This window comes from Brassica oleracea, chromosome C9, assembly GCF_000695525.1.
Source record: "Brassica oleracea var. oleracea cultivar TO1000 chromosome C9, BOL, whole genome shotgun sequence".
NCBI lineage: Eukaryota > Viridiplantae > Streptophyta > Magnoliopsida > Brassicales > Brassicaceae > Brassica > Brassica oleracea.
In genome coordinates, this window is record NC_027756.1 from 37,734,973 (window position 1) to 37,748,918 (window position 13,946).

At 41.0% G+C, this 13,946-nt stretch overlaps 2 pseudogenes; one reads left to right on the plus strand and one right to left on the minus strand.

Annotated features, from left to right (window-relative positions):
• Positions 1–1,791: 1,791 nt before the first annotated feature.
• Positions 1,792–5,096, minus strand: LOC106314933 (annotated as a pseudogene).
• Positions 5,097–12,638: 7,542 nt separating this feature from the next.
• LOC106314934 overlaps positions 12,639–13,946 on the plus strand; it is a 10,592-nt pseudogene continuing 9,284 nt past the window's right edge.

The window sequence follows — 13,946 nt, forward strand, 5'->3', positions numbered from 1 at the left end:
AAGACGGCCCAAAGGGACCTAAGACATGACTCGAAGCCCAACTTACGATTTCTTAACCAACAGCCCGTAAACCGCATGTCGGTTTACGCTTGGTTCGCAAGGGAAGATAAATGTCAAGTTTCTGCGGATAAATACGAAATTTTGAAGATAATTACGAAGATAAAAAAAAATGAAATATCTCCATTTTTATGCTATGGCAGCTTAAGGGCAGAAGAGGAAAAGCGTAAACCGACCTTGGAGCCAGTATATATGGAGTCCTAGGCGAGAGGCATGAGGCAGGACTTTTCAGAGCAAACTTAGCACTTAGAGCAATTAGGCAACTTTCCGTTTTTGTTATTTCGAGCTGCGACTCAACTAGGTTTTGCAGTCTTAGGTTGTTAGAACTAGGAATCTCGCAGACAGCTCTCGTGGTCATGGCTTCTACCTTGTTGTAACGCTCATACGCGGATTCGGAATAAAACTCCTTTTGCTCGCTTTTACGATTTCTTATTTCTTTTCGTCTTTAATTGCGTGTTCTGATTACTTGGCGTGTGGTTTAACAGATATCCGGGACCTCTGGGAAATTAGGGTTTTCCTAACTTTCCTTATTTAAACGGAAATCGAAAGTGCAAATTTCGGTTCCCACAACCCATTGATGCAATTCTATGTGCATGGCATATATAATCGGTTTAATCGATCAGTAGTCCCTGTTCTATCAATCCTTTAGCATGAATCGATCTATAAGGGCACGAAAATCCCGGTTCTAGCTCATTCTCTATTTCAACCCGAGGAAGAACGGAAATTTAGAAAACTTCGTGTTCATACCATGATGATGCGTGAGTTAAGCGATCTAGACGGATAGAGGGTCGAAAATCGAGTGGATTGAACGAAGAAATCGTTGGAATTGGCCGAAAAACGAGAGAGAAAAGAGATGGGAGTGTGTTCTTAGGGTTTTCGGGTTTGTGTGAATGTCGACTTAATATGAGCCCGCGTCTGTTCATTTGATGTCGATCGACGAAGGAGGTCTTCCGTCGATCGACAGACGTTATGTTTCCCAAATTTTTTATTTTATTTTCCTAATTATCGAAAGACTATAAATGAGTTGCCTCCCATTCAGCGCTTATTTTAAGTCTTTAGCTTGACTCGACATTCGATTTTCTAATTATCGGGAAGGGGGTCTAAGTTTATAGGCCCGATATTTGGCGGTTTAGCCCAATAGTGCTTTACTCGTTGGCCATTTACCGTGAATTCGTCTCCTTTATTATTTATAAGCGTAATGGCTCCATAAGGATTTATGTTCACAACAGTGAAAGGACCTGACCAATGAGATAGGAGTTTTCCGAGGAACAGTGTTAGCCGAGAGTTATATAGCAGCACTTGATCGTTTGGTTCAAAGTACCGGGAAATGATATTTTTATCGTGATATGATTTTGTCTTTTCTTTGTATATCTTCAAACTCTCGTAGGCTAAATGTCTAATCTCATCCAGCTCGTTGAGCTGCATGAGCCTCCTTTCGGCAGCCGGTTTGATATTGAAGTTTAATAATTTAATAGCCCAGGCTGCCTTGTGTTCCAGCTTGACTGGTAAGTGACATGATTTCTCATACAGTAGGTGAAAAGGGATGATTCCTAAAGGAGTTTTGAACGCAGTCCGGTATGCCCAGAGTGCATTGTCCAATTTCCTAGACCAATCCCTTCGAGACGTTCCCACAGTATTTTCTAAGATTTCTTTGATCTGTCGATTTGAGACTTCTACCTGCACGCTCGTCTGCGGGTGGTAGGGTGTAGCAACTCTATGGTGCACTCCGCTCTTTCAGAGTAGTCCTTCAAAAATCTTGTTAATGAAATGGGATCCACCGTCACTTATGACTACTCGGGGAATTCCAAATCTCGGGAAGATGATGATTTTGAAAAGCTTAATAACGACGGATGCATCGTTCGTTGGGGAAGCTACTGCTTCGACCTATTTTGACACATAATCAACAGCGACTAAGATGTATTTATTCCCGTAGGAGGAAGGGAAAGGACCCATGAAATCTATTCCCCAACAGTCAAATACTTCTACTTCTAGAATAGATTTTTGTTCCATTTCATGTCTTTTACTGATTTTTCCTCTCCGTTGACATCTGTCGCATTGTGCTATGAATGCATGAGCATCGCGAAACATGTTTGGCCACCAGAATCCTGCTTGAAGGATTTTTGATACCATTTTAAAGGTCGCAAAATGCCCAGCATAATCGGATCCATGGCATTGGAATAAAATGTTGTGTATCTCAGTTTCGGCGATGTAGCATCTATACATCCCGTTAGAGCAGTGTTTGTAGAGATATGGTTCGTCCCAGTGAAATCTCCTAACTTCTCTTAAAAAAAATTTCCTTGTATAGCCTCGCAACTCTTCGGGCTCTATATCAGCAGCTAAATAGTTTACTATATCAGCGTACCAAGGTCTGCGCTTTGAACCTTGCCCAGCCGCGTGCACTTCCCGATACAGACTTTCATCTACGGGGAAAGCGCGGTCTGGGTACAGCTCGTTATACGCGACATTAACTTTTATATCGAAGGTGAGGGTTCTAGGATTCTTCTTTTTGCTTAGATCATTTGAAGTGTCGATTGACATACTATCGTCGTCATCGATCGACCTGGTACTCCCGTAATCGATCGACATGGCATCGTTGTCGTCGATCGACAGGTCCTCGGAAGTGAGACATACATTCCCGATGAATGAATCCGTTTGGTAAACATTTACAGTTGGTAAGAAATCATCGATAGGGACGTCGTTTTCTATTCTTATCCGGGAAAGATGTTCTGCAACTCCGTTTTCTACTCCTCTTTTATCTTTAATCTCGATGTCGAATTCTTGAAGTAGAAGGATCCATCACAGGAGTCGTGGTTTCGCATCTTTCTTTTGCATTAAATATTTAATTGCAGCGTGGTCAGTATGGACGATGACTCGCGAACCGACCAGGTATTGGCGAAACTTTTCATATGCATAAACTACAACAATCAGTTCTTTTTCTGTTGTTGCGTAGTTCCTTTGTGCCTCGTCGAGTGTTCGACTGGCATAATAAACTGCATGTAGCTTTTTGTCTTTCCTTTGGCCCAGAACCGCTCCTACAGCGAAATCGCTCGCATCGCACAAGATTTCGAAAGGAAGATTCCAGTCAGGTGCTTGTACGATGGGGGCGGTTATCAAAGCTTTCTTTATTTCCTCAAAAGACTTTACCCATTCTGGTGTGAAGTCGAATTTAACTTCTTTACAGAGAAGGGAAGTGAGAGGTCTAGCGATTTTGCTAAAATCTTGTATGAACCTCCTGTAAAATCCGGCATGTCCGAGAAAACTTCTCACGTCTCTTACGTTTGTGGGTGCCGGCAGACCGGTCATTACCCCAATCTTTGCCTGATCTACTTCTATACCAACAGCAGACACTTTATGTCCTAGGACGATTCCATCGTTATCCATAAAGTGGCATTTTTCCCAATTTAGAACGAGGTTCTTTTCTTCACATCTTGCCAAAACTTTACATAGGTTATCGAGACAGTTTTTGAAACTGGATCCATATACTGAGAAATCGTCCATAAAGACTTCTATGAAATCTTCTATCATATCCGTAAAGATTGACATCATGCATCGTTGGAAGGTGGCAGGGGCATTACAAAGACCGAAGGGGATTCTACGGTATGCGAATGTTCCGTAAGGGCATGTAAAGGTGGTCTTTTCTTGATCGTCAGGATGTATAGGGATTTGAAAAAATCCAGAGTATCCGTCAAGAAAACAGTAGTATTCGTGATTTGCCAATCTTTCCAAAATTTGATCAATTCAATGAAGGGTAAGGGAAAGTGATCTTTTCTGGTGGCAGTGTTTAGCTTCCTATAATCGATGCACATCCGATGTCCAGTCACAGTTCACGTGGGAATGAGTTCGTTTTTGTCATTCTTCACTACGGTGATTCCTCTCTTTTTCGGTATGACATGCACGAGGCTAACCAAATCGCTATCCGAAATCGGGTAAATGACTTCGGTATCTAGAAGTTTAATTATTTCCTTTTTAACAACTTCTTTCAAGTTTGGGTTCAGTCGCCTTTGGTGTTCCACTGACGATTTTGAACCGTCTTCTAGGTCAATCCGGTGCATGCACAGATCTGGAGAAATGCCAAGAATATCTTCAAGAGAGTATCCGAGGGCTTTCCTATATTTGCGTAGTTTATTTAATAACAAAGCTAATTCTCCATTGGTCAGGTTGGCGTTCACGATTACGGGGTAGAAATTTTTATAGAGAAAAGCATATTTGAGTCCAGTGGGTAGCCGTTTTAACTCAATTTTTGGTGCTTTTTCGGGATCCCATTCCTCCAAGGGGGATGGTTGTCGGTCTACAACTTTCGTTAAATATCGATCGACGTTGATTTCTGAAGTGTCATCCTCTATGTCATCGACGTTCGCTGTTTCCATACTCACGTCCATTAGTCGTGTGTATTCCTCAGTTCTACTGTCGACACTAAATGTTTGTCTTTCACTAGATGTGAGTATTTTCTCCAGAGGATCATCTGAGCACATGTTTATGAAAGATTCTTCAGTCAATTCACAGATATCACCCACATAGGAAGTTTGTTTATCGATTAAGGGTCGTCTTATCAGCTTATCCATGTCGAAGGTCATCAAAATGTTTCCAATGTTTAGAATTATTCTACCCTCCTTGACATCGATTATCGCACCTGCTGTAGCTAGAAACGGTCTACCTAAAATGAGGGGATCCTTTGGTTCATTTTGGTATTTCAGCACCACGAAATCCGTTGGGACGTGACAGTCATTAATCCTTATCGACACTTCGTCAAGCACTCCCTCAGGTAATCTAACGGATCTTTCGGCCAGAACCAGAGTTATTTTGGTAGGTTTGAACTTGTCGTATCCTAGGGATATTGCGACAGAGTGCGGCATGAGGTTCACGCTGGAACCTAGGTCACAAAGGGATCGAGGAAAACTTTTATTCCGTATGTTGCAATCCAGAACAAAGCTGCCCGGATCGGGTCTCTTGATCGGAGTTTCGCCTTGGATTATTGCACTTACTTCCTCTGAAACCATCATGACGCTGTGTTCAGCAGCTGGGAAGCTGTAGGATACCATGCCTTTTACATATTTCTTAATCGAAGATGATATTTTTATGGCATCACTTAGTGGCATTTCCAACGTGATTTTATCGCATGCTTTCTTGCAGATCGCTTTATCCAATTCTCGCTTAGTTTGCGTCTTGTTAGGAGGAAAGGGTGGCAAAGTCCTATACACTCTCTCTACCGCCGGCGTGGCAGGGGTCGAGTGTCGATCGACATTGTTTTCATTATGTCGATCGATATTTATCATAGTCGGTCGATCGACATTATTCCCTTCTTGTCGATCGATTTCCACATCTTCTTCCAACTCCTCCTCTTCTTCATCGAGGTTAATCGTTGCATTTTCAGCTTCAGGGGGTTTTTCTGCAGAAGTGATTTCTACAGCACTCGGGAAAGGCGTTTTCCGCTTCTTAGTAACACAACACAAACTTGGTGTCTCGGGTTGGTATCAGTTTTTCCATGAAGGAATCCTTTATCCCTTCTGACAAACTCAGCGTTATGCGCAACTTGGCTATCCAATTTCTTGACATGGTCATTCAAAGTTTCAAATTTATCATGTAAATCAGAATACACGGAATCCAATTTTTCATTGAGAACCGCACTCATTTTCTGCTGGCCTTTCAGAACTTGCTCCATCATATATTCCAGTTTGCTCTTATGAGTATGTTCTGCATCGTAGGTCCTTGTGAAGCTCATGTTTTGCTGCTGATCGGCAAGTCTTTGTTTGTGAAAGCTAGTTTCATCGATGAGGTCTACATACTCTTCTTCATCTCCTCCATGTAGAAAAGTCTGACTCTCATCGGTAAACCGAACTTGCTCATCTCCGATCACAAAAGCATGAACTAAATCTGACGATTCTTTCACCTCAGAAATCCGATCTCCATTCGAATTCTCGGCCATCTTCCTCCTCTCGAGATCAGTCTTCTTGGCACTAGTGCTAGACGCCACATTTTCAATGAGTCTCGTAGCTTCTTCAGGGGTCTTGGTTTTGAAGTTCCCTTGACTCGCAGCGTCCAAAGACGCTTGGTATGTCCAGTCGAGACCTCTGAAGAAAATATTAAGTAGCTGGATTTCGGGAAAACCATGGTGTGGGCAGTCTCGCTGGTAGGCTCTGAATCTCAACCAAGAAGCCTTAAAAGTTTCAGTGGTCCCTTGAGAAAAATTATAGATCTTATTCCTAAATTCCTCGGTTCGTGCATCTTCGAAGAAGTTGTTGAGGAAGACGCTTTTGATATTACTCCAGCAAGTCAAAGATCCTGGCTTCAATTGTTTCAGCCAGTGCCTCACATCTCCAGCAAGGGAGTGCGGGAAGAGTTTGCAAAATAGGTAGTCTTCAGAGACTCCATGCACCTTGATGTTAGACACAAAGTCCTCAAGTGCTTCGATATGGTCTATGGGGTTTTCATGAGGAAGACCACGAAAGGGGTGCTGACTTACTAGAGAGATATATTTAGGTTTCAGTTCAAAGTCTTCTCTTTGAATTGCTGGAGGATGGATCGCAGACCTGTTAGTGTAGAACCGATCAGGTCTATTGAAATCTCCAATAGGAATTGAAGCATTCAAAACAACTGCTATTCCAATAGGAATTGGAGCCCTATGTCTATAATTCATTTGGTTTGATGCATTGCATACTATACCTATTTGATCTCCTAGAACTACTTTTCCATTATTGAAATAGGTAAGAACAGACTTACCTGCTTCCGGCAAGATGGCGTCGATCGATATTGGTAGCAGAGTGTCGATCGACTTTTCTGTCGACCCGTCGCTCGATGTTGTTGTCTGAGTGTCGATCGATTTCGGGCCAAAATTCATGTCTTCCATCTTAAGTACCTGTGTCAGCAGGGAAAGAGGGAAAACTTTAGTAGATTCAATAACAAAATCTAGACTGTTTTCTAAACTTAATCTAATGGTAATAAGAAAGAGTCCCCGGCAACGGCGCCAAATTTGATATCACTCAAATTACCCTAAGGAGTGAATTACTCTCTCTGAAATAAGAGGTTCAGATGTAGTACTTAGGGATCGAATCCACAGAGACTCTAGGATTACACAATAGATTTATAGTATTTGAATTAAGGCTAGATTAGATGATTTATACGTTTTAAAGCAGTAAATGAATTGGTGAGCAAAATAATTGCTCGATTGATTTGATTTGAGGTTGTTAACAGTTGGGAGAATAGCTAGATTCAGGAATGTTCTCAGGCATGATAAGTAATACTTAAGTTGGGTCTTTAGGGGTTTATTGATATTAATTGTTCTTAAATTCAAACTAAGATATAATCTATTTGATCTAATCTAGATCTCGGATTTCAATTCTCGTATGTTAATCACGAGAAAGTGTCGATCGGTAATTTGTTATGAATATCGATCGATACACCTTTCAAAATATCGATCGACAGGGCTATCGCTTCGTCGATCGATACTTCTTCCAGAAAGCTTTACGGACAGGTTTGATTTATATTCTCTAACTCACTAGACCAACTCTCGTCAGTATCTAGTCAGTTAGATCATACTAGCTAATTTCAGGTATTGAGTCAAGCAATGGCTTGATCTCAATTAATCCTAAGATCTAAGTTCAAAAGGTGATCAATCCTAAACTTAGCTTTAAGAACAACTAGATGAAGAACTATATTTCTAAACACCCTAACAATTGTGTGTGTCAGTAATACATTTATCAACCTATTGAGAAACCTAAACCTAACAGCAAGGACTACTCAGACATATTCATGAAACACATAGTTATGATGGTCTGAATAATACTTAAATAAAATAATAAAAACATGATAGAGTAAAGAAACAAAGGGAGTTCAAGATTATTTCTTTACTTTGTTTGTCTCTTGAACCCTAAACCCTAAACCGAAAGCACCAAACCCTTTATCACACTTATATAATGGAAATAAAGTACTACTGCTTTATGACACTTATATCATGAGTTTTCCACAAAGGACCAGATGTACCAAAAAGAACGGCTTAATCGTAGTTCCAAAATACAATCATAACCAAAATAATGGGTTCGTCCTACCGCAAAATACAATGATATCCTAAATGAAAATAAAGGTTCCTCCTAGTTCCAAAAAACGGGATCCTCGTTACTAAGATCAGGGCACTGGTTCCATGCATGTAGTCTTCTCGTGACCTTCTTTAAAACACCTGGAACACTTATTCGCCTTCTTCTTTTTCCTCGGCCCCTCCTATAAACGAAAAGTAGTTAGAAATGGAAGGCGAACAATGCGTTTCCATAAATATTTATTTTTGTAAGTTATAAACGAAGGTTTTACCGGAATCTCTCTGGCTGACAGTTTCCTTTTAATGCATGGCCTTCCCTTCGTTCTTTTGGTCATTGGTGGAAAAAGCTGGAGCTTTAGTATATCTGCTGGAATATGGATATCCTTTGGATTTGGAACCAGTAGTATGATACCCTTAACTGTTTCAGACCAAGTATCTTTCACATGGTATTGTGAAACAAAAAACTATACTCCATGTTTCGATAAGAAGCAGCGGCAATAGCGTGTCGGCATGGCAGCCCAAGCATCTGGAATTCAAGGCAGGAGCAAGTTCATTTTTCCAAATCAACAGAAAAACCAAAACCAGTTGCCTTGTGTGTAACTTCGAATTCCCAAGTGGAACAAGGCAAAACAAGAAGGCCAGTACACAACACTAACTGTTCGACCAGTATTTGCTCGATTAATTTAGGAACAATTCCAGTCATTTTACTGATCTTGCAGTGCCTGCTCTCAAACCATCGAGTCAGCATCCGTCTAATAAACTCCATCAGTGCCAATATAGGACTATCACGGGGTGGCAGCAGCGCATGATTCAACGATTCAGCTATATTTGAAGTCATCATGTTATATCTCTTTCCTTCGAAATGTGAACGTGGCCATAACTTGCGGTCGATTTTTTCCAAATAATCCCAACATCTCCAATACATAAGCTTTATAAGCTCATAGAGCTTTTCAAACTCGGAAACTTTGAATGCCTCTCCGGCGTTGCCGACCATATCCTTCTGCTGCAGTCCTTTGTACTTTTCTGCCACGTTACACTTAAGGTGTTCAAGACAAATACCATGGTGTGCACGCGGATACCATCTCTCTTTAGCTGCAAATATTGCGGCGCATATGTCGGAAATTATTGTTAATTCACAGCTATCTTCTACAATTGTAGACAACCTTTCAAAAATCCGAGTTCTCGCTCTCAACTACTGCGAAAGCAATTAGGAATGCGCGGCAGTCTGCATCTTGCCTGCTAGCACTAAGCAAAACTCCTTTGTATTTCCCAAACATATGGGTTCCGTCCACCACAAGGACTTTCCGCAAATGCTTCCACCCATCGATACAAGCCTTCAGTGACATGAATGCATACTTGAACCTCGTTTTCCCTTCTTTATCAAGTTTTGTTTTAATATCAGTGATTATTTCAGGATTTGCGTACTTCAGTACGTGAAAGTATTGTTGTAGTATTTTGTAAGACATCTCCTATGTTCCTTGGGCAGACGCAATAGCTAGTTCTTTAGCTTTCCAAGCTTTCCAGTACGTGCATGTATAGTTGAATTCAGTTTGCAGTACTTCCGGCAGTTCCATAGCACAAGGTCCACATTGGAGTCTTTCGTATTTTGAGCGCAAAAGAGCTGCAAGCACTCTAGATGTTCCATATTTTTTGTACTGCCCTCAAACTTCAGATGTGCATACATGTCCCGAAATTGCCTTCTTCACAACATACGTAGGAGAATCACCCAGTTGCTTAGCCATTACCCTCCAACTACACTGTTTATCAACGCATTTTGCCGTCACGAAGCGTTTGCAATGCCTGAACTTGAACCTGCACACCTCCGCGAGTGCATAGATCGACATCGTCAACTTTAACTGCGCTTTATCCTTAAACATCCTTCCAACATATATATTCGAGTCCTCGTTACTGTAGTCGATATCCTGCGGCTGTAAACCGCTTCCTTCCATATCATTAAACACAGGAACTACATCATTATATCCATACATTTCCGAAAATTGTATCCCTTTCATGAAAGCCTCTCCACCCTGTACATCTATACCCTCGGTGACAGGAGGATTAACAAACAGATCATCTTCGAACACAGAGGTAGATGGAAAGTGTTTTCCTGGGGTGAATGCTTCTCCACCATCGGATGCTGTAGTTTGGGTGACAAGAAGATCAACAAACTCATCATCAGCTTCGATAACACGGTTTTGTTTGTTATATTGTTTCGGTGGAGTAACGAGAACAACATCATCACTTTTCCCGGTGGATTTTTCATCGGTGTGATTTTTGTACTGTTTTAGTGGTGAAACAAGAACATTAACAGCACCTTCGCCGGAATGTGTTTCGTCACTAGCACTGGTGGAATTACAAACTTTTGTAGTTGTTGTGAGAGGAGGAATATCAACAAACTCATCATTATCTTCGATCACGCGGTTGTGTTTTTTGTTTTGTTGTGGTGGTGTGACCAGAACAACATCGACACTTTCGACGGTACCGGTTTCAAAGGTCAGTGCACACCTTACTGTTTCAGAGGTAGATTCGGTCGAACGACGATAAACAAAATCTTCGTCGTGGTTTTGTTGGTTCCTATTTTTTGCTGGAGTTGCATGAACAACATCGACGCCTAAGCTGATATCAGTTTCTTTGGTGTACGCAACGTCAACGATTCGAGAGGTACATAAAAAATCTCTTTGATCATCTGTCATGTCTTCGTAACGTCTCATATTGCTACGATTTTTGCTAGATGAAGATCCACCAGTTGCCCTTGATCGTTGGCCTCTACCAGACGCCGGTTTTCCAGACCCTTGACCTCTACCACCCCTCGCCCCAGATCGGTCATAACCGTTAAGACCAGACCGTCCACCACCCCATCCTTTTGGTGGACATCCATTGAAATCGTCATCTTCGTCTGTCTCAAAATCTTTTCGAACGAATTCATGCCAGTAATTATAATCATAGTCGTCGTCATCTTCATCTTTGAGTTCATCTTCTCCAACATCATAATCCTTACCCTTTCCCTTGTTAACATCCATTTCTGTGTAACCAGCTTCATTCCAATGTCATCTCCTTTGTTTCCTCCTTTGCCACCTTCAATTTCTCCACAAGCCGCTTAAACGTTAGCCTGCTTGTTTTTTCTACGCTCCACTACTATCTGTTCTCCACAGCTATCTTGACGCATATTCTCTGAAGCCAGATTAACCCCACAAACGGCATCTACAGCTGCTCTACTATCCTTGGAACCTTCCACCAGTTCAGCCGCCTCTGAGTTTAATCCAATAGCTGCTTCAATGGCTTCTACTTGCCTTATTAATTTTTCATCATCGTCAACAATTCCGGCCGTTGCATTCATTTGCGTGAAAATATCTCGTTCAGACCTTGAAAATATCATTTCTCCTCCAACAATCTCTCGAAATGTGATGAAAACATTAAAAGATTTGTCTGTTCGGTGAAGAGCCTTGAATATTTTATAATCAGTGTCGGTTTCTATCTCCATTGGTGCGGCCCCTTTACCAACCATTTCACTGTCTCCATCAATAAGCCAATAGCACATTTCAACCTCTACTTCTCTTCCCAACAAACCATAGGCAGCAAGAATACTATCTTTCAACCCGTAAACGCCTTTGATTGTAGAGCAGTCAACCGCTCTACCCATTCTATCATTATCTATCTTGAAATCCCAAGCACCATTATCATACATTATCCACGGACCAGCCATACCGACAATGTGTGAAGTTGAGATTCCTATACCCCAACAAACAAGTAAAATTAAATTTGAACAATCAAAAACGCAGAGATTCGGTTATGTGGAAGGGAGATAACAGTGTACCTAATGTGCTGTTGCTACTGGTCGCCTGAGCTTTACCACCAAAACTTCCATCAGAGTCGCGCAAACCGCTATTAGTTTCCAACATTTCCAGATCTGGTGGATGCATTTGGGTGAAATGTTGTTCTTGTACTAGGGTTTCTTTATATTATCCACCAGTCTTGATTATGTCTCACAATTATCAATTAACCCCATCCACAACTTATTTTATCACTATAATCACATACCGTTGTACGAACAAGTTTTGGCGCGAAAAAGGGGTAAAAGTACCAAGATTTACCCAGGTGAAAAAAATTGTTTCACAACTACCATCGAAATTTAAAAAAAAAGGTCACGCCCCCGATCGGAGCCGCCGAGTTTCGCACGTGTGGGAAAGTCTTTGGGTCGACTTTCATAAGCCGAGAAGGTAAAGTTTTGTGGGTCAAATACATAAAGTTCATGGGTCAAAAGGTTAAAAGTGTCATCGATTATTTATCTCTCCACTAGGTGTGCAAAATGCAAATAAAAACTTGGGCCGACCCACTTCTACAATTAAAAACTAAACGCGATCCACTCCTATAACACACCCCTCAAATAATACATGTAATGACTAGAATAACTCATAAATTTTTGTAATTACTAGACTAATCTTTAAGATGAATGAAAGTACTAAAAAACCCTCGTCTAGAAGTTTCAGAAGGAGCGATATTAAAAAAAAACCTAAATTTCTCTCAACTTCTACAAGCTTCAAGCTTTCTCCTTGGAATGGCGGTGTCTGCCTCAAATCTGTCCGCAGCGAGACTGAGCAGGTCCATTGACGACGAATCTCTTGGAGTTCCAGCGAGCTGGGTGAAGAGGAGTCTATGGGATGGGTCAGATTTTAGGGTCTGCTGGGCTCTACAGTTTTAAGATGGAAGCGCTTTTAAGAAATGGTACAGTTTTGATTCATCGATTTGAGTTTTTCTAGGGTTCAAACTAGATTCCTCATTCTTTGTTTTGGCTTTAATTTTAGTGAGGGATATGGTGTATGATGGTGATTGATCTGTTTGATATGCAAGACTGCGGAGAGAAATGAAGGGAAGTGAAGAGATTCAAGTTGAAGATCAACCCATATCACCATTTGTATTCTTCTTTTAAAACAAAGAGGAAGCTAGCAGAATATGTTTCATTGTGTGGAAGAACATGTCAGGAGAGGTATCGGTGTATTCACAATCACTCAGCTCATAGTCGAGGCGTCCAAGTGATAATTGCTGGTGCTGGTGGTGCTTCTCACTTATCAGCTATGTCTTAAACATGAACTCATCGTGTCCCTAAAAAAATACTAGATTTTCTGAAATAAAAGGCTCTTTTCTAGGTATGGTTGCTTCACTCACTCCTTTGCATGTGATTGGTACTGTTGATACCACTCAAATTACCCTAAGAAGTGATTTATACTCTCTCAAATAAGAAGTCGAGTTGTAGTACTTAGGGATCGAATTCCCGGGGAGCTAGGGAACCTAAGAAATCTAATATGATTTGTTAAGCAGAATGTTTTTAATGATTTAAATGTAAATTGCAGTTTTTTAATCAAGCAAGTGTTTGCTCAATTGATTGGTTGAGGTTTTGGTGCTTAAAAAGAAATAGCTAGACTTAGGATTTTTATTCAGGAAACTTGGGATTATAATCCTACAGATGCCTAATGAGTTGCATGCATGATAATGTAAAGCTCAACTACTTAGTCAACAAGTCTATCAGCTTTCGCATGTTTAGACTTGTCTATTAACTAAATTTAAGGATCTCAACTATCGTTTGTCGATCAGTTAGAAAGTGTCGATCGATGATCCTATAGGGATATCGATCGATTCACCTTTCGCTCCGCCGATCGATTATTCAATAATGATATCGATCGATACGCTTCTAGTTAAGATTTATGCGCGGGTTGAATGGTATATGCTTACTAAGCTCACTAGATCAGCTCTCGCCTAACTCATAGCAAGAAACTTAGCTCAGATAGAATGTTTTCAGGATGAGAATGAAGCTCTTGCTTTTATCTATCAATCCTAGGGCAAGTTCTAGGTAGCTAATCTAGAAACA